Consider the following 22,319-nt stretch of genomic DNA (forward strand, 5'->3'; position numbering starts at 1 on the left):
AAGACTGACCATTTCCTGCCAGGTAATTCATTTGTATTTCCTTCAGCTGCTATCTGGTTAACAGTGTTACTTCATGTTAACATATTACCTATGCAGTTTAGCAGGTTTATCTTTTAGGTTCTATTGTGAGAGGTGAAAGTGCATTCAGAGATGTTGGTTAATTCTACCATTATCTTGATTGTATGTTGATAAACATTATAGGTTGGGTGGCATAAAGCCTGTCAGTAAATCATACATTTTTTTCTCCTCCATTACTGGATGACTAAATGAACACTTATTAATCAAAAATGACACAGTTGTTTAGAAGAGAAGAGGGAAGAGAGAGAGAAAATGAATTTGCCTGATTCAAAATGTTATTCTTTTTCACTACATTATATTGTTGATACAAAAATTAAAAGACTATATTTCAGAGATATATTAATAATAAGGATCAAATTAAATCTTCCTTCTTGTTAGTCCTTTTATCATCTTTCTCTGCTGTAGTTAGTCACTCAGTCATGTCCAACTCTTTGTGACCCCATGGACTGTGGCCCACCATACTCCTCTGTCCATGGGAATTCTCCAGGCATACTGAAGTGGGTTGCCATGCCCTTCTCCAGGGGCTCTTCCCAACCCAGGGATTGAACCCAAGTCTCCCAACTGCAGGCAGATTCTTTACTGCCTGAGCCACTGGAGAAGCTCTAGCATCTTGCTGTTGTCTTAATTAAAAATTATTCGAGTAGCTCTTGAGAAAATTAGTAGGCTAAGAAGCCTCAAATTCTTGTTCTACATACACAAAAATAAACTCAAAATGGATTAAAGATAAGACAAGAAACTATAAAACTCCTAGAGAAGAACATAGGCAAAACACTCTCCAACATAAATCACAGCAGGATCCTCTATGACCCACCTCCCAGAATATTGGAAATAAAAGCAAAAATAAACAAATGGGACCTAATTAAAATTGAAAGCTTCTGCACAACAAAGGAAACTATAAGCAAGGTGGAAAGACAGCCTTCAGAAGCAGCTGACAAAGAACTAATCTCAAAAATATACAAGCAACTCCTGCAGCTCAATTCCAGAAAAATAAACAACTCAATCAAAAAAGTGGGCCAAAGAACTAAACAGACATTTCTCCAAAGAAGACATACAGATGGCTAACAAACACATGAAAAGATGCTCAACATCATTCATTATCAGAGAAATGCAAATCAAAAACACAATGAAGTACCATTTCATGCCAGTCAGAATGGCTGCTATCCAAAAGTCTACAAGCAATAAATGCTGAAAAGGGTGTGGAGTAAAGGGAACAAACACTCTTACACTGTTGGTGGAAATGCAAACTAGTACAGCCACTATGGAGAACAGTGTGTAGGTTCCTTAAAAAACTGGAAATAGAACTTCCTTATGACCCAGCAATCCCACTGCTGGGCATACACACCAAGGAAACCAGAACTGAAAGAGACACGTGTACCCCAATGTTCATCGCAGCACTGTTTATAATAGCCAGGACATGGAAACAACCTAGATGTCCATCAGCAGATGAATGGATAAGAAAGCTGTGGTACATATACACAATGGAGTATTACTCAGCCATTAAAAAGAATACATTTGAATCAGTTCTAATGAAGTGGATGAAACGAGCCGATTATATAGAGTGAAGTAAGCCAGAAAGAAAAACACCAATACAGTATACTAATGCATATATATGGAATCTAGAAAGATGATAACAATAACCCTGTATGTGAGGCAGCAAAAGGGACATAGATGTATAGAACAGTCTTTTGGACTCTGTGGGAGAGGGAGAGGGTGGGATGATTTGGGAAAGGGCATTGAAACATGTATAATATCATATATGAAATGAATTGCCAGTCCAGGTTTGATGCAGGATACAGGATGCTCGGGGCTGGTGCACTGGGATGACTCAGAGGGATGGTACGGGGAGGGAGGTGGGAGGGGGGTTCAGGATGGGGAACACGTGTACACCCATGGCAGATTCATGTTGATGTACGGCAAAACCAGTACAATATTGTAAAGTAATTAGCTTCCAATTAAAATAAATAAATTTATATATTTTAAAAAATTCTTGTCCTATAGAAATAGCTAGTAAACACACACACACACACACAGAGTTTAGCTAAAATAGCTTCTTATAGAAACTGGTGAAGTGTCTGCAACAATCAAGTGAATGCCCAGTCAAAAAAGCTACATGCAAACTGTAAGGGTATCTGTGGTGTTTTTGCTTATCTTTACACCATCACCCTCTATGGGACAGTACACTGAGTTGGTAGAAAGCTATGCATTTACTGGTTGCTCCTTTGGGATGAAAAGAGTAGAATTTTTTCAACATTCAGGCCAAGTTGAGAACTGTGCAAAGAACTAAATTTGTTTTACTTGACTCAGGGCTCAAATGAGAACAGTACCATAGTTTGGATATTATATTAAAGTTGCTGAAAGCAGTGATAGATGCCAGGGTATGAAAACTACAAGGGGGACTGCAGACATGCAGGCACCAGGGACAAGATATTATGGGTATCACAATACAGTAGAACATCTAGGGTCCCAAAAGGGAACAAAGGTAAAATTCATAGGGATATTAATACATTTAAAAGCAGCCATATATAGTGAAGAGATGAAGGAAAAACATATACATAAGCCCGGAGGATATATATGCCCAGAAATGTTCTGAGAAAAATTAAACCTTTATGCCAGACAGATTAGTAAATTCTGTCTCTGCTGAGATACAATCTGCAAAGACTAGGATAGCAACTTTTTTCAAATCCCAGATGTCAAAAAAAAAAAAAAAATCACATGCTATACAAATAAACAGAAACATGCTCCATTCAACCAACTCTAGAAAACACAAGCTTTGGATTTATGGGACAAAGACTTTAACTCTCTTAAATGTGTTCACTAAGTTAAAGGAAACATGAGCAAAATACTGAAGTAAGTCAAGAAAGCCATATATGGTAAGAATATCAGCAAAGACAAATTTTTAAAAGAACCAAACAAAAATTCTGAAGCTAAAAAATACAAAACTGAATTGAAAACTTCACCGTAGGAATTCATCAGCAGACTTGAGCAGGAAAACGAACAGTCAGCAAATGTGAAGGCATAATACTTGAAGCTATTGAATTTGAGGAGCAGAAAAAGGGGGCGGGGTGGGAAAGGAGAAAACTGAACAAAATCTAATGAAATTATCATACAATATAAAACAGACCAAGCTACACATTCTGAAAATTCTAGAAGGCAAAAAAAGAAAGGGACAGAGAACTTACTTGAAAAAGCAAAGCTAAAAATTTTCCAAATTTGAGGAAAGACTTGGATATGCTAATACAAGAAGCTCAATAGTCTCTTTGTAGGACAACCAGAGAGAGATCCACAGTGAGATACATTATAATCAAACTGTTGAAAGACAAAGAATCTTGAAAGCAACAAGAGAAAAACAATCATGTACAAGAGATCCTTAATGAGATTATCAGAAATTTTCTCAGTTAAAACCTTGTGGGTCAGAAGGCAGTGGGATGATATATTTAATGAAAGCTAAAAAAATGGTGAACCAAGAAGTCTATATTTAGCAAAACTGCACTTCAAAAATTGAGATATTCAGAGATAAAAACTGAGGGAGTTCATTATGAAATCTACCCTAAAAGAAAATTTAAAGATTCTTCTTCAAAGCGATATGAAAGGACAATGGACAGTAACTCAAAGCCATATGAAAATAAAAATTCTAGAGTAAAGCTAAATACATGGATAAAAGTAAAAACCAATATTATTACAATTTTGGTTTATAATCCTACTTTTTTACAGGATTTGAAAGACAAAAGAATAAAAAGTAACTGTAAATCACTAAAATCTGGTGTTAAAGGTAAAGTTCAATGCTGCAAAGAATAATATTGCATAGGAATCTTGGAATGCTAGGTCCATGAATCAAGGTAAACTGAATGTTGTCAAGCAGGAGATGGCAACAGTGAACATCAACATCTTAGGAATCAGTGAACTAAAATGGACGTGAATGGGTAAATTTAATTCAGTTGACTGTTATATCTACTATTGTGAGCAAGAAGCCCTAAGAAATGGAGGAGCCCTCATAGCCAACAGAAGAGTCCAAAATGCAGTACTTCGGTGCAATCTCAAAGGCATCAGAATGATCTTGGTTTCGTTTCCAAGACAAACCATTCAATATCACAGTAATCCAAATATACACCCGAACAACTAATGTCAAAGAAGCTAAGGTCGAATGATTCTATGAAGAGCTAAAAGACCTTCTAGAATTAGCACCAAAAAGGATTCCTTTTCATCATAGGGGATTGGGATGCAAAATGAAGAAGTTAAGAGATAACTGGGGTAACAGGTAAGTTTGGCCTTGGAATACAAAATGAGGTAGAGCAAAGTCTGACAGAATTTTGTGAAGAGAAATGCACTGGTCATAGCAAGCACTTTCTTTCAACAAAACGAGAGACAACTCTATATACGGACATCACGGTCAATACTGAAGTTAGACTGATTATATTCTTTGTAGCTGAAGATGGAGAAGCTCTATTCAGTCAGCAAAAACAAGACCTGGAGGTGACTGTGGCTCAGATCATCAGCTACTTATTGAAAAATTTAGACTTAAATTGAAGAAAGTAGGGAAAACCACTAGTCCATTCAGGTATGACCTAAATCAGATCCCTGTGGTTATACAGCGAAGATAATGAATACATTCAACAAATTAGAAATGGTAGACAGAGTACCTTAAGAACTATTGTTGAAGGTTTGTAACACTATACAGGAGGTGGTGACACCATCAAGGAAAAAAAATTCAGCAAGGCACAATGGTTGTCTGAGGAAGCCTTACAAACAGCTTAGAAAAGAAGAGAAGTGAAGCAAAGGAGAAAAGGAAAGATATGCCCAACTGAATGCAGAGTTCCAGAGGATAGCAAAAAGAGATAAGAAAGCCTTCTTAAGTGAACAATGCAAAGAAATAGAGGAAAGCAATAGAGTGGGAAGGACTAGAGATCTCTTTAAGTAAATTGGAGATATCAATGGAGCATTTCATGCAAAGATGAACACAATAAAAGACAGAAATAGCAAGGACCTAAGAGAAGCAGAAGACATTAAGAAAAAGTGAGAAGAATACACAGAAGAACTATTTTAAAAGGTGGGTGGGGGGAGTTCTTAATAACCTGGATAACAATGATGGCTCACTAACCTAGAGCCAGACATCCTGGAGTGTGAAGTCAAGTGGACCTTAGGAAGCATCACTATGAACAAAGCTAGTGGAGGTGATGGAATTCTAGCTGAGCTATTTAAAATCCTACAAGATGATGGTGTCAAAGTGTTGCACTCAATATGTCAGAAAATTTGGAAAACTCAGCAATGGCCAAAGGACTGGAAAAGTTCAGTTTTCATTCCAATCCCGAAGAAAGGCAATGTCAAAGAATATTCAAACTACCATACAATTGTGCTCATTTCACACGCTATAAACTAATGCTCAAAATCCTTCAAGCTGGGTTTTAACAGTACGTGAACCAAGAAATTCCAGATGTACAAGCTGGATTTAGGAAAGGCAAGGGAACCAAAGATGAAATTGCCAACATCCATTTCATGATAGGAAAAGCAACGTAATTCCAAAAAGCATCTACTTCTGCTTCATTGACTACACTAAGCCTTTGTGTGGATCATAATAAAATATGAAAAATTCTTAAAAAGATAGGAATACCATACCACTTTACCTGTCTCTTGAGAAACCTGTATGCAGGAAAGAAGCAACAATTAGAACCAGACATGAAACAATACACTGATTCAAATTTAGAAAAGGTATACATCAAGGCTGTATATTGTTACCCTACTTATTTAACTTATATGCAGAGTGCATTGTGCAAAATGCTAAACTTTATTCCACAAGCTGGAATCAAGATTACTGGGAGAAATATCAACAACCTCAGACATGCATATGATACCACTCTAATTGCAGAAAGTTAAGAATAACTAATAAGGGTGAAAGAGGAGAGTGAAAAAACTGGCTTAAAATTAAACATTTGACTAAGATGATGGCATTCTGTCCCATCACATTATGGCAAATAGAGGGAGAAAAAGTGGAAGCAGTGGCAGATTTTAATTTATTGGGCAAGGACACACATATGTTGTAAGTGAGAGGATAAGAAAACATACTCCATGCAAATAGTAAGCAAAAGAGAGCAGAATGAACTATACCAATATCAGGCAAAGTAGACTCTAAACCAAAAAGTGTTATAAGACTAAGACACAAAGAGGATGTAATCTAAAAGGGTATCTATAGCAATTATAAACATAGCACCAAATATCCTAAATATGTGAGGCAAACATTGACACAATGGAGCAATAAACACTATACAATAATAATCAGAAACTTCAGTATCATATTTTTAAACAGTAAATAGAACAGTAAGACAGAAGATCCACAAGGACAGAGAGACCATGAACAATGTCATAAATAAACTAGACTTAACAGACAGAAAAGGACACCTCCCTCAACAAACAGCAGAATACACGTTTTTCTTGCATGCACAAGAAAGATTCCTTAGGATAGATCATATGCTAGGCCACAGAATAAATCTTAATAAACTTAAAAAATGGAAATCCTACAAAGTGTACTTTCTGATCATAACTGAATGAAACTAGATAAGAATAACAAGAAAACTGGAAAATAACAAATGTGGAAATGCAAAAAACAATGTTCAACTATCATTAGGTCAAACAAGAAATAACAAGAGAAATTAGAAAATATTAATACTTTGAGACAAATGAAAATGAAAATATATCATATTAAGGAATGTAGCAAAAGCAGTGTGTGATGCTTATGTTAATTAAAATAAATAAATTTAAATTTAAAAAATAAAATAAAAGAAGAAAACTGACAACCTAGAAGGGTGGGATGGAGCTGGGGATAGGAGGGAGGCTCCTGAGGGAGGGGACATATGTATACATTTTGCTGATTTGCATTGTTGTACAGCAGAAACCAACAGAACATTGTCAAGCAATTATATTTGAATTAAAAATAAATTTAAAAAAAGAACACTATCAAAGCAACCACCTAACTTTACAACTTAAGAAACTAGAAAAAGAAGAATAACTAAACCCAAGGCTAACAGGAAGAAGAAATAATAAAAACTAGGGCAGATATGAACAAAATAAAGAATAGAAACACAATAGAGAAAATGAACAAAATTGAGTTGTTTCTTTGAAAAGATCAATATATTTGAGAAAAATTTACCAAGAGTGACAAGGAGAAAAGAGAAGACTCAAATTACTAAACCAGAAATGAAAGAGGGAATACTATTGCTGATTTTACATAAGAGAACCTAGATGAAATCGACAAAGTCCAAGAAATGCACAAAACTGAATTGTGAAGAAATATAAAATCAAATAAATCCTATAAAAAGTAAGGTAATTGAATCAATAATTTTTAAAAAACACTCCCAACAAAGAGCAGTCAGGGCCAGATGACTTCACAGGTGAATTTTTCCAAATATTTAGAAAAGAATTAATACCAAGTTTTCTCAATCTCATGTTTGGGAACGCATGTAAGAATTAAAGATTTTAAAATTTAAAAAATAAAAAAAAATTAAAAAATTAAAAAAAAAAAAAGACAGAACACTTTCAAATGCATTCAGTAAGGCCAACATTACCCTGACACTAAAGCCAGACAAAGACATTATAAGAAAACTGCAGACCAATATCCCTAGTAAATGTCAGTGCAAAACTCAGTAACAAAATACTATCAAACAAGGCAAAAGGACCTTAAAAGGATTATTCACAATGACCAAATGGGATTCATTCCTAGAATGGAAGGATGGTTGAACACGTGAAAATCAGTCCATGTTGCATTAACAGAATGAAAGAAAAAAAAAACTGCATGATCATTTCAATTGATGAGAAAATACAATTCACAGAGTGATAATTATTTTATGATAGAAAATGCTCAACAAATCAGAAGGAAACTACCTTAACATAATAAATACATTTGTATCAAAAGCCCACAGCTAAAATCATGGTCAGTATTGAAGCACTGAGAGATTTTCCTCTAAGATCAAAACAAAATGAAGATACTTGCTTTTACATTTCTGTTCAACATAATTCTAGGAGTGCTAGCTAGAGAATTTAAGCAGCAAAGAGACAAAAAGACATCCAAATTGGAAAGCGATAAGTTCAAATTACCTCTGTTCTCAGCATGATTTTATATACAAAATGTCCTAAGCTCCCACAAAAAAAAAATGAGTTTATCAATTCAGAAAAGTTGCAAAGTACAAAATCAACACACAAGAATTAGTTGCATTTCTATACATAACAGTGAACAATCCAAAAACAAAATTAAGAAAAACATTTCATTTATAACAGCATCAAAAGACTAAAATACTATAAGCAAGGCAAAAAGACAACCCTCATAATGGGAGAAAATAATAGCAAATGAAACAACTGACAAAGGATTAATTTCCAAAATATACAAGCAGCTCATACAACTCAATGCCAGAAAAACAACCCAGTCAAAAAGTGGGAAAAAGACCTAAACAGACATTTCTCCAAAGAGGACACAGATGGCTAACAAACACATGAAAAGATGCTCAACATCGCTCATTATTAGAGAAATGTAAATCAAAACTATAATGAGATATCACCTCACACTGGTCAAAATGGCTATCAACAAAAAGTCTGCAAACAATAAATGCTGGAGAGGGTGTGGAGAAAAGGGAACCTTTTTGCACCGTTGGTAGGAATGTTAATTGATATAGACACTATGGAAGATGATATGGAGATTCCTTAAAAAAACTAGGAATAAAACCACCAAATGACACAGCAATCCCACTCCTAGGCATATCCCCTGAGGAAACCAAAAGTGAAAAAGACCCATGTATCCCTTTGTTCATTGCAGCACTATTTACATTAGCTAGGACATGGAAGCAACCTAGATGTCCATCGACAGATGAATGGATAAAGAAGTTGTGGTACATATACACAATGGAATATTACTCAGCCATAAAAAGGAACACATTTGAATCATTTCTAATGAGGTGAATGAATCTAGAGCCTATTATACAGAGTGAAGTATGTCAGAAAGAGAAACATAAATATCATATACTAACACATATATGCGAAATCTAGAAAGATGATTCCGAATAATTTATTTGCAGGCCAGCAATGGAGAAGGCAATGGCAACCCACTCCAGTACTCTTGCCTGGAAAACCCCATGGGTGGAGGAGCCTGGTAGGTGCAGTCCACGGGGTCACACAGAGTTGGACACGACTGAAGCGACTTAGCAGCAATGGAGAAACAGACATAGAGAACAGACTTACAGACATGGGGAGAGGGTGCGATGTATGGAGAGAGTAACATGGAAACTTACATTATCATATGTAAAATAGAGAGCCAACGGGAATTTGCTTATGTCTCAGGAGACTCACAGGGGCTCTGTATCAACCTAGAGGGGTAGAATGGGGAAGAAGATGGGAGGGAGGGAATATATGTATACCTATGGTTATTCATGTTGTGTTTTGACAGAACAAAACTCTGTAAAGCAATTACCCTTCAATTTAAAAAATAAATAAATAAAATACATTTTCTTACCAAAAAAGGAATAAAATACTTAAGAATAAACTTAACCCAGGAGATGAAAGACATGTTTAATGACAAACCTTGCTGAAAGAAATTAAAGAAGATACAAATAAATGAAAAGATACTCTATATTCATAGATAAGCAGATTTAATATTGCTAAGGTGTCAATACTCCCCTCAAAACATTCAGATTCAGTGCTGGCCCTATCAAAATCCAAGTTATTTGGAGGAAGAAGGAGAATAGAAAAATCCTAAAATTCTTATTGAATCTCAAGAGACCTGAACAGAAAGTCTATTTTTTCCCATAGTTATTGAGATACAACTGACAAATGACGTTTTGTGTGTTCTAAGTATACAATGTGATGATTTGATATACATACATATTGCAAAATTACTGATGCAAAAGATTTGTTAATAAATCCATAACCTCAGCAAGTTACAATTTTTCATTGTGTGGTTATAACTTTAAAGGTCAGTTCTGTAGTAGTATACAACACAATATTGTTAACTATAGTCACTATGCTGTGCATTGGATTCCAGAACTTATAACAGGAAATTTGTACCCTGTGACATACATCTCCCCATTTCTCCCACCTCCCAGCCCAGGACCAGGAAACTACCATTTCTCTCTATAAATAGGTAGACATAAATCATTATTCATTTATCTGTTGATACACAATCAGGTTGTTTCCATGCCTTGCATATTGTTAGTAATGCTGTGGTGAACATGGGGAGGGGTGCAGATATTTCTTTTTTTTTTAATTTTTTAATTTTTTTTTATTTTTTAAATTTTAAAATCTTTAATTCTTACATGCATTCCCAAACATGAACCCCCCTCCCACCTCCCTCCCCACAACATCTCTCTGGGTCAGTGATTTTATTTCCTTTGGATATATACTCAGAAGTGTATATATCTATCATCGTAATATATCTTCCATAGTAATAATCATATGGTAGTTATCTTTTTAACTTTTTGAGGAACTTCCATAGTATTTTACATAGTGGCTATCCCACTTTATTTTGCTACCAATGGTATACAAGTGTTCTCTTTTTTTCACATTCTTGTCAGGACTTATCTCTTGTCTTTTATATGATAGCCATTCTGACAGATGTTAGGTGATAGTTTACTGTAGTTTTGATTTATATTTCCCTGATGACTAGTGATGTTGAGCACATTTGCATATACCTTGACCATGTATGCCTTCTTTAGAAAACTATCTATTTTGGTACTCTGCGTATTTTTTAGCTAAGTTAGTATTATTTTTCTATTGAGTTGTATGAATTCCTTTTGTATTTGGTATTTTAGCTTTTCATCAGATACATAGTTTGTGAATAATTTCTCCCGTTCCTTAGATTGCTTTTCATTTTGTTGATTGTTTCCTTTGCTGTGTAGGAGTTTTTTAGTTTGATGTATTCTCACTTGTTTACTTTTGGTTTTGTTAATTGTGATTATGGTGTCATATCTAAAGTACCAATATAAGGAAGAATGTTGGGGAGGTTTTTCCTGTTTTCGTCTAGCCATTTTATAACTTCAACTTATTTTTAAATCCTTAATCAGTTTTGAGTTAATTTTGTGAATGTTGTAAAATAGGGGTCCAGATTCATTCTGCATGTGGGTATCTAGTTTTCCCAACACCGTTTATTAAGGGTCTTTTTCCCATTGAATATTCTTGGCTCCCTTGTTAATTATTACTTGAACATATATTCAAAGGTTTACATTTTTATAAAACATACAGGTTTTCAACTTTTCATTGTTGAGTATGATGATGTCTTGGATTTGTGTTATTAACATATGCCCTTTATTGTTTTGATATATTCCTTCTACAAAACTGCTGGACATTTCATCATGAAAGGATGCTGTATTTCATTAAATGTTTTTTCTTTCATCTGTTTAGTCCTTGGCAAACACTCTGTGTGTGGGTGTGTGTGTGTTGGGGGTACTCAGTGGTTGTAATGGCTATTGGAGTCCTAAGCAGTGCATCCGGTGAAACAGCTAGGAATCAGATCAGGCAGCCATGGAGTCTAAAGCGTACACTTGGCTGTAGGTGCCACCTGCAACTGCCTATATAGTGAACGACAGTTGTGGACACGTGCAGAGTGATGGTGGCCAAGGAATGTAGCAGGGGATGTGAACAGCTCTGGGCTCATTGGAACCTGTGGAATCCCTAGCTGTCAGCATGTTCTCCTATGGTGGCACACTCTCAACTTGGTTATGCATTTTAGAGTGGAAGCTGGTGACAGGGGTTGAATTAGGGGCAGGCAAGTGCATTGCTGGAGAGACTAGCTACAAGTGGGTTTGGTGGTACTGGCCTGTGACAGACAGCAGGGCCTGATCAAGTCAACAAGAAGCAAAAGGGGCCTTGACTGTCCAATTTGTTGTTCAGTGAGTCAGTCGTGTCTGACTCTGCAACCTCATGGACTACAGCACAACAGGCTTCTCTGTACTTCAATCTCTCCCGGAGTCTGCTCAAATGCATGTTCATTGAATCAGTGATGCCATCCAACCATCTCATCCACTGTCATCCCCTTTACCTCCTGCCTTCAATCTTTCCCAGCATCGGAGTCTTCTCTAATGAGTCTGCTCTTTGCATCAGATGGCCAAAGTATTGGAGCTTCAGCTTCAGCATCAGTCCATACAAAAAAATTCAGGATTGATCTCATTTAGGATCAGCTGGTTGGATCTCCCTGCACTCCAAGGAACTCTCAACAGTCTTCTCTAGCACCACAGTTCAAAACATCAATTCTTCGGCACTCAGCCTCTTTTATGCTTTAACTCTCACACCCATAAATGACTACCGGAAAAGCTATAGCCTTGACTATACAGACATTTGTTAGCAAAGTAATGTCTCAGCTTTTCAATTGTCTAAATATGCCATAGTTTTTCTTCAATAGCAAATGTCTTAGTTTCATAGCTTCAGTTGCTGTCTGCGGTGATTTTGGAACTCAAGAAAATTAAGTCTGTCACTGTTTCCATTTTTCCCCATCTATTTGCCAAGAAGTGATGGGACTGGATGCCATGATCTTAGGTTTTTGAATGTTGAGTTTTAAGCCAGCTTTATCATACTCCTCTTTCACTTTCACCAACAGCCTCTTTAGTTCCTCTTTGCTTTCTGCCAATAAGTTGGTGTCATCTGCATATCTGAGGTTATTGATATTTGTCACAGCAGTCTTGATTCCAGCTTGAGTTTCATTCAGCAAGCATTTTGCATGAGGTAACCACATAGAAAAATAAGCAGGGTGACAATATACAGCCTTGATATACTCCTCTCCCAATGTTGAACCAGTTCGTTGTTCCATGTCTGGTTCTAACTGTTGCTTCTTGACCTGCATGTAGGTTTCTCAGGAGGCAGGTAAGGTGGTTTGGTATTTCCACCATTTTAAGAATTTCCCAGTTTGTTGTGATCCACCCAGTCAAAGGTTTTAGCATAGTCAATGAGGTAGAAGTAGATGTTTTTCTGGAATTTCCTTGCTTTTTCTATGATCCAATGGATGTTGGCAATTTGATCTCTGGTTCCTCTGCCTTTTCGAAATCAAGCTTGAATATCTGGAAGTTCTCAGTTCACATACTATTGAAGCATAGTTTGTAGGATTTTGGATATTACCTAGATAGCATATGATATGAGTGCAATTGTGTGGTAGTTTTAATATTCTTTCACATTGCCCATCTTTGGGACTAGAATGAAAACTGACCTTTTCCAGTCCTTTGGCCACTGCTGAGTTTTCCAAATTTTCTGATATATTGACTGCAGCACTTTAACTGTGTCATCTTTTAGGATTTTATTTTATTTTATTTTTGTTAGTATTCATCTGTTCTTTTTTTTTTTTCTGTTTTGGTTTTGCCATACATCAACATGAATCCGCCACAGGTTAATAGCTTAGCTGGAATTGTTTCACCTCCACTAGCTTTGTTCATAATAATGCTTCTTAATGCCCAGTTAGAACTGGACATGGAACAACAGACTGGTTCCAAATAGGAAAAGGAGTACGTCAAGGCTGTATATTGTCACCCTGCTTATTTAACTTATATGCAGAGTACATCATGAGAAACGCTGGACTGGAAGTAACACAAAATTTCCGGGAGAAATATCAATAACCTCAGATATGCAGATGACAACACCCTTATGGCAGAAAGTGAAGAGGAACTCAAAATCCTCTTGATGAAAGTGAAAGAGGAGAGTGAAAAAATTGGCTTAAAGCTCAACATTCAGAAAATGAAGATCATGGCATCCGGTCCCATCACTCCACGGGAAATAGATGGAGAAACAGTGGAAACAGTGTCAGACTTTATTTTTGGGGGCTCCAAAATCGCTGCAGATGGTGATTGCAGCCATGAAATTAAAAGACGCTTTCTCCTTGGAAGAAAAGTTATGACCAACCTAGACAGCATATTCTTTTTTTTTTTTTTTTTTTTTTTTTTTTTTAATTTTAAAATCTTAAATTCTTACATGCGTTCCCAAACATGAACCCCCCTCCCACCTCCCTCCCCACAACATCTCTCTGGGTCATCCCCATGCACCTGCCCCAAGCAAGCTGCACCCTACGTCAGACATGGACTGGCGATTCAATTCTTACATGACAGTATACATGTTAGAATTCCCATTCTCCCAAATCGTCCCACCCTCTCCCTCTCCCTCTGAGTCCAAAAGTCCGTTATACACATCTGTGTCTTTTTTCCTGTCTTGCATACAGGGTCGTCATTGCCATCTTCCTAAATTCCATATATATGTGTTAGTATGCTGTATTGGTGTTTTTCTTTCTGGCTTACTTCACTCTGTATAATTGGCTCCAGTTTCATCCATCTCATCAGAACTGATTCAAATGAATTCTTTTTAACGGCTGAGTAATACTCCATTGTGTATATGTACCACAGCTTTCTTATCCATTCATCTGCTGATGGACATCTAGGTTGTTTCCATGTCCTGGCTATTATAAACAGTGCTGCGATGAACATTGGGGTACATGTGTCTCTTTCAATTCTGGTTTCCTCCATGTGTATGCCCAGAAGTGGGATTGCTGGGTCATAAGGTAGTTCTATTTGCAATTTTTTAAGGAATCTCCACACTGTTCTCCATAGTGGCTGTACTAGTTTGCATTCCCACCAACAGTGTAGGAGGGTTCCCTTTTCTCCACACCCTCTCCAGCATTTATTGCTTGCAGATTTTTGGATCGCAGCCATTCTGACTGGTGTGAAGTGGTACCTCATTGTGGTTTTGATTTGCATTTCTCTAATAATGAGTGATGTTGAGCATCTTTTCATGTGTTTGTTAGCCATCCGTATGTCTTCTTTGGAGAAATGTCTATTTAGTTCTTTGGCCCATTTTTTGATTGGGTCGTTTATTTTTCTGGAATTGAGCTGCAGAAGTTGCTTGTATATTTTTGAGATTAGTTGTTTGTCAGTTGTTTCATTTGCTATTATTTTCTCCCATTCAGAAGGCTGTCTTTTCACCTTGCTTATATTTCCCTTTGTTGTACAGAAGCTTTTAATTTTAATTAGATCCCATTTGTTTATTTTTGCTTTTATTTCCAGAATTCTGGGAGGTGGATCATAGAGGATCCTGCTGTGATTTATGTCTGAGAGCGTTTTGCCTATGTTCTCCTCTAGGAGTTTTATAGTTTCTGATCTTACATTTAGATCTTTAATCCATTTTGAGTTTATTTTTGTGTACGGTGTTAGAAAGTGATCTAGTTTCATTCTTTTACAAGTGGTTGACCAGTTTTCCCAGCACCACTTGTTAAAGAGATTGTCTTTACTCCATTGTATATTCTTGCCTCCTTTGTCAAAGATAAGGTGTCCATATGTGTGTGGATTTATCTCTGGGCTTTCTATTTTGTTCCATTGATCTATATGTCTGTCTTTGTGCCAGTACCATACTGTCTTGATGACTGTGGCTTTGTAGTAGAGCCTGAAGTCAGGCAAGTTGATTCCTCCAGTTCCATTCTTCTTTCTCAAGATTGCTTTGGCTATTCGAGGTTTTTTGTGTTTCCATACAAATCTTGAAATTATTTGTTCTAGTTCTGTGAAAAATGTGGCTGGTAGCTTGACAGGGATTGCATTAAATTTGTAAATTGCTTTGGGTAGTATACTCATTTTCACTATATTGATTCTTCCGATCCATGAACATGGTATATTTCTCCATCTATTAGTGTCCTCTTTGATTTCTTTCATCAGTGTTTTATAGTTTTCTATATATAGGTCTTTAGTTTCTTTAGGTAGATATATTCCTAAGTATTTTATTCTTTTCGTTGCAATGGTGAATGGAATTGTTTCCTTAATTTCTTTTTCTACTTTCTCATTATTCGTGTATAGGAATGCAAGGGATTTCTGTGTGTTGATTTTATATCCTGCAACTTTACTATATTCATTGATTAGGTCTAGTAATTTTCTGGTGGAGTCTTTAGGGTTTTCCATGTAGAGGATCATGTCATCTGCAAACAGTGAGAGTTTTACTTCTTCTTTTCCAATTTGGATTCCTTTTATTTCTTTTTCTGCTCTGATTGCTGTGGCCAAAACTTCCAGAACTATGTTGAATAGTAGCGGTGAAAGTGGACACCCTTGTCTTGTTCCTGACTTTAGGGGGAATGCTTTCAATTTTTCACCATTGAGGATAATGTTTGCTGTGGGTTTGTCATATATTGCTTTTATTATGTTGAGGTATGTTCCTTCTATTCCTGCTTTCTGGAGAGTTTTTATCATAAATGGATGTTGAATTTTGTCAAAGGCTTTCTCTGCATCTATTGAGATAATCATATGGTTTTTATTTTTCAATTTGTTAATGTGGTGAATTACATTGATTGATTTGCGGATATTGAAGAATCCTTGCATCCCTGGGATAAAGCCCACTTGGTCATGGTGTATGATCTTTTTAATGTGTTGTTGGATTCTGATTGCTAGAATTTTGTTGAGGATTTTTGCATCTATGTTCATCAGTGATATTGGCCTGTAGTTTTCCTTTTTTGTGACATCTTTGTCAGGTTTTGGTATTAGGGTGATGGTGGCCTCATAGAATGAGTTTGGAAGTTTACCTTCCTCTGCAATTTTCTGGAAGAGTTTGAGGAGGATAGGTGTTAGCTCTTCTCGAAATTTTTGGTAGAATTCAGCTGTGAAGCCGTCTGGACCTGGGCTTTTGTTTGCAGGAAGATTTCTGATTACCATTTCAATTTCTGTGCTTGTGATGGGTCTGTTAAGATTTTCTATTTCTTCCTGGTTCAGTTTTGGAAAATTGTACTTTTCTAAGAATTTGTCCATTTCTTCCACGTTGTCCATTTTATTGGCATACAACTGCTGATAGTAGTCTCTTATGATCCTTTGTATTTCTGTGTTGTCTGTTGTGATCTCTCCATTTTCCTTTCTAATTTTATTGATTTGATTTTTCTCTCTTTGCTTCTTGATGAGTCTGGCTAATGGTTTGTCAATTTTATTTATCCTTTCAAAGAACCAGCTTTTGGCTTTGTTAATTTTTGCTATGGTCTCTTTTGTTTCTTTTGCATTTATTTCTGCCCTAATTTTTAAGATTTCTTTCCTTCTACTAACTCTGGGGTTCTCCAACTCTTCCTTTTCTAGTTGCTTTAGTTGCAGAGTTAGGTTATTCATTTGACTTTTTTCTTGTTTCTTGAGGTATGCCTGTATTGCTATGAACTTTCCTCTTAGCACTGCTTTTATAGTGTCCCACAGGTTTTGGGTTGTTGTGTTTTCATTTTCATTAGTTTCTATGCATATTTTGATTTCTTTTTTGATTTCTTCTGTGGTTTGTTGGTTATTCAGAAGTGTGTTGTTCAACCTCCATATGTTGGAATTTTTAATAGTTTTTCTCCTGTAATTGAGATCTAATCTTAATGCATTATGGTCAGAAAAGATGCTTGGAATGATTTCGATTTTTTTGAATTTATCAAGTTTAGATTTATGGCCCAGGATGTGATCTATCCTGGAGAAGGTTCCATGAGCACTTGAAAAAAAAGTGAAATTCATTGTTTTGGGGTGAAATGTCCTATAGATATCAATTAGGTCTAACTGATCTAATGTATCATTTAAAGTTTGCGTTTCTTTGTTAATTTTCTGTTTAGTTGATCTGTCCATAGGTGTGAGTGGGGTATTAAAGTCTCCCACTATTATTGTGTTATTGTTGATTTCCCCTTTCATACTTGTTAGCATTTGTCTTACATATTGCGGGGCTCCTATATTGGGGGCATATATATTTATAATTGTTATATCTTCTTCTTGGATTGTTCCTTTGATCATTATGTAGTGGCCTTCTTTGTCTCTTTTCACAGCCTTTGTTTTAAAGTCTATTTTATCGGATATGAGTATTGCCACTCCTGCTTTCTTTTGGTCTCTATTTGCGTGGTATATCTTTTTCCAGCCCTTCACTTTCAGTCTGTATGTGTCCCTTGTTTTGAGGTGGGTCTCTTGTAAGCAGCATATAGAGGGGTCTTGTTTTTGTATCCATTCGGCCAGCTAGACAGCATATTCAAAAGCAGAGACATTACTTTGCCGACTAAGGTCCATCTAGTCAGGGCTATGGTTTTTCCAGTAGTCTTGTATGGATGTGAGAGTTGGACTGTGAAGAAGGCTGAGTGCCGAAGAATTGATGCTTTTGAACTGTGGTGTTGGAGAAGACTCTTGAGAGTCCCTTGGACTGCAAGGAGATCCAACCAGTCCATTCTGAAGGAGATCAGCCCTGGGATTTCTTTGGAAGGAATGACACTAAAGCTGAAACTCCAGTACTTTGGCCACCTCATGCAAAGAGTTGACTCACTGTAAAAGACTTTGATGCTGGGAGGGATTGGGGGCAGGAGGAAAAGGGGACAACCGAGGATGAGATGGCTGGATGGCATCACTGACTCGATGGACGCGAGTCTGGGTGAACTCCGGGAGCTGGTGATGGACAGGGAGGCCTGGCGTGCTGCGATTCATGGGGTCGCAAAGAGTCAGACATGACTGAGCGACTGAACTGAACTGAACTAATGCCCACTCTAGGATGTTTGCCTCTAGGTGAGTGATCACTCCATCATGATTATCTAGATCATTTAGACTTTTTTTTTTTTTGCTGTTCTTCTGTGTATTTTTGCCACCTCTTCTTAATATCTTCTGCTTCTGTTAGGTTCCTATCATTCTTTCTTTTATTCTGCCCATCCTTGCATGAAATGTTCCCTTGTTATCTCTAACTTTTGTGAGGAGAGCTGTAGTCTTCCCCATTGTATTGTTTTACTCTATTTCTTTGTGTTGTTCACTTAGAAAGGGTTTGTTATCTCTCCTTGCTTTCCTTTGGAACTCTGCATTCAAATGGGTGTATCTTTCCTTTCTCCTTTACTTTTCACTCCTCTTCTTTTCTCAGCTGTTTGTAAGTCCACCTTAGACAACCACTGTCCCTTTTTGCATGTCATTTCTTGGGGATGGTTTTGATCCACACCTCTTGTACAATGTTACAAACACCCATTCAGAGTTCTTCTGGCACTCTGCTATCAGATCTAATCCTTTGAATCTATTTGTCACTTCCACTGAATAATCATAAGGGATTTGATTTATATAATAGCTGAATGGCTTTGTGGTTTTCCCTACTTTATTCAATTTAAGTCTGAATTTTGCAATAAAGAGTTCATGATCTGAGCCACAGTCAGTTCCCAGTCTTGTTTTTGCTAACTGTATAGAGCCTCTCCATCTTCAACTGCAAAGAATATAATCAATATGATTTTGATATTGACCATCTGGTGATGTCCATGTATAGCGTCATCTCTTGTGTTGCTAGAAGAAGGTGTTTGCTATGACCAGTGTATTCTCTTGGCAAAACTGTGTTAGTCTTTGCCCTGCTTTATTTTGTACTCCAAGGCCAAACTTGCCTGTTACTCTGGGTGTCTGTTGACTTCTTACTTTTGCATCTTAGACTCCTATGATGAAAAGGACACCTTATTTTTGGTCTTAGTTCTAAAAGGTCTTGTAGGTCTTCATAGAACTTGTCAGCTTTAGCTTCTTTGGCATTAGTGGTTGGAGCATGGATTTGGTTTACTGTGATATTGAATGGTTTTCTTTGATAACAAACAGATATTATTCTGTCATTTTTGAGATTGCATCCAAGTACTGCATTTTGGACTCTTGTTGACTATGAGGGCTACTCCATTTCTTCTAAGCATTTCTTGCCCACAGTAGTAGATATAATGGTCATCTGAATTAAATTCACCCAATCCTGTCTGCTTTAGTTCACTAATTCCTAAAATGTCAATGTTCACTTTTGCCATCTCCTGTCTGAACACTTCCAATTTACCTTGATTCACAGACCTAACATTCCAGGTTCCTATGCAATACTGTCCTTGACAGCTTTGGATTTTACTTTCACCACCAGACACATCCACAATTGGGCATCATTTCTGCTTTGGCTCAGCCTCTTCATTCCTTCTAGAGCTATTTTTCTGCTTTTCTCCAGTAGCATTTTGGACATCTAGTGACCTGGGGGAGGGGGATTCATCTTCCAGTGTCATATCTTTTTGCCTCTTCATACTGTTCATGGAGTTGTCAAGGCAAGAATGCTGAAGTGGTTGGCCATTCCCTTCTCCAGTGAATGGTCCATATGTTTACCCTTGATTGCACACTACCTGCTCCCCTTGTGTGGGCACTACAGTGGGGGCCAAAGAAGATAATGAAGGTGGTGTCATGTAGATACACAGCTGGAAAGGCTAGCCCTGAGCAAGAGCACGGAGTTGAGTTTATTATTGGCCAGAGGGTCTTTGCTCTAGTCTTGCACGCATACCTCTGTGAAAGCTTGAGCAGGCTGCTATCATAGCTTTCTGATTCTGGTGGGGTTGGGGATGGTTTCACATAGCTGGTGTCTCACACACAGTGGTAGAGAGGACCTTTGATGGATGTTGATGTGGCATGAAACTCCAGCAGGGCAGGGTACAGGAAAGCACAGAGGGACTGATGTGGCTATCATTAACAAATGTAAATATGCAAATGTGTGGAGATCTGAAGTGATTTGAAGGGCATTCTGTGGCTGTTACTTTTCCCTACTTTCTTCAGTTGAAGTCTGAATTTTGCAATAAGGAGCTCATGATCTGAGCCGCAGTCAGCTTCTGATCTTGTTTTTGCTGAGTCTAAAGCACTTCTCCAACTTCAGCTGCAAAGAATATAATCAATCTGATTTTGATATTGACCATCTGGTGATGTCTATGTTTAGAGTCATCTCTTGTGTTGTTGGAAGAGGGTGTTTGTTATGATCAGTGTGTTCTCTTGGCAAAATTCTGTTAGACTTTGCTCTCCTTCATTTTGTACTCTAAGGCCAAACTTTCCGGTTACTCCAGGTATCTCTTTAGTTCCTACTTTTGTATTCCAGTCCCCTGTGATGAAAGGACATTTCTTTTGGTGTTAGTTCTAAGACGTCTTGTAGATCTTTATAAAACCGTTCAACTTAACTTCCTTGGCATTACTGGTTGGGGCATAGACTTAGATTACTCGATATTGAATGGTTTGCCTTGGAAACAAATAGAGATCATTCTGTCGTTTTTCAGATTGCATCCAAGGACTGCATTTTGGACTCTTTTGTTGACTATTAGGGCAACTCTATTACTTCTAAGCATTTCTTGCCCACAGTAGTAGATATAATGGTCATCTGTATTAAATTTACCCAATTTCATCCACTTCATCTATTGATTTTTAAATGTCGATGTTCATTCTTGCCATCTCCTATTTGACCACTTCCAATTTACCTTGATTCATGGACCTAACATTCCAGGTTCCTATGCAATATTGTCCTTGACAGCATTGGGTTTTACTTTTACCACAAGACACATCCACAAATGGGCATCGTTTCTGCTTTAGCTCAGCCTCTTCATTCCTTTTGGAGCTACTTCTCCAATTTTCTCCAGTAGTATATGGAACACCTAATGACTTCAGAGGTTCATCTTTCAGTTTCATATCTTTTTGCCCTTTCATACTGTTCAAGGGGTTTTCAGGCTTCCCTAGTAGCTCAGTTGATGAAGAATCCACCTGCAATGCTAGAGACCCCAGTTTGAGGCCTGGCTTGGGAAGATCCACTGGAAAAGGGATAGGCTACCCACTCCAGTATTCTTGGGCTTCCTTGGTAGCTCAGTTGGTAAAGAATCTGCCTGCAATGCAGGAGACCTGGATTCAATCCCTGGGTTGGGAAGGTCCCCTGGAGAAGGGAACAGCTAACTACTTCAGTATTCTGGCCTGGAGAATTCCATGGACTATATAGTCCATGGGGTCACAAAGAGTCAGACATGACTGAGAGATTTTCACTTTCACTTTCATGGGGTTCTAAAAGGAAGCGTGCTGAAGTACTTTGCAAAATTCAGACTTAACTTGAAGAAAGCAGAGAAAACCACTAGGTCATTTAGTTCAGTTCAGTTCAGTCGCTCAGTTGTGACCAACTCTTTGCGACCCCATGAAGCACAGCACGCCAAGCCTCCCTGTCCATCACCAACTCCTGAAGTTCACTCAGACTCACGTCCATCAAGTTAGTGATGCCATCCAGCCATCTCATCCTCTATCACTCCCTTCTCCTCCTGCCCCCAATCGCTCCCAGCAACAGGGTTTTTTCCAATGAGTCAACTCTTTGCATGAGGTGGCCAAAGTACTGGAGTTTCAGCTTTAGCATCATTCCTTCCAAAGAAATCCCAGGGCTGATCTCCTTCAGAATGGACTGGTTGGACCTCCTTGCAGTCCAAGGCACTCTCAAGAGTCTCCTCCAACACAGTTCTTTGGCACTCAGCCTTCTTCACAGCCCAACTCTCACATCCATGCATGACCACTGGAAAA

The 22,319-nt window shown here is 37.4% G+C and overlaps 1 protein-coding gene across 1 annotated transcript in view; it reads left to right on the plus strand.

Moving 5' to 3' along the window:
* Positions 1-22,319, plus strand: part of LOC102180560 (ATP-binding cassette sub-family A member 3-like) — a 268,750-nt gene that overhangs the window by 168,419 nt on the left and 78,012 nt on the right. The gene's annotated exons all lie outside the window — the stretch shown is intronic.

Source organism: Capra hircus, chromosome 25 (genome assembly GCF_001704415.2).
Source record: "Capra hircus breed San Clemente chromosome 25, ASM170441v1, whole genome shotgun sequence".
NCBI lineage: Eukaryota > Metazoa > Chordata > Mammalia > Artiodactyla > Bovidae > Capra > Capra hircus.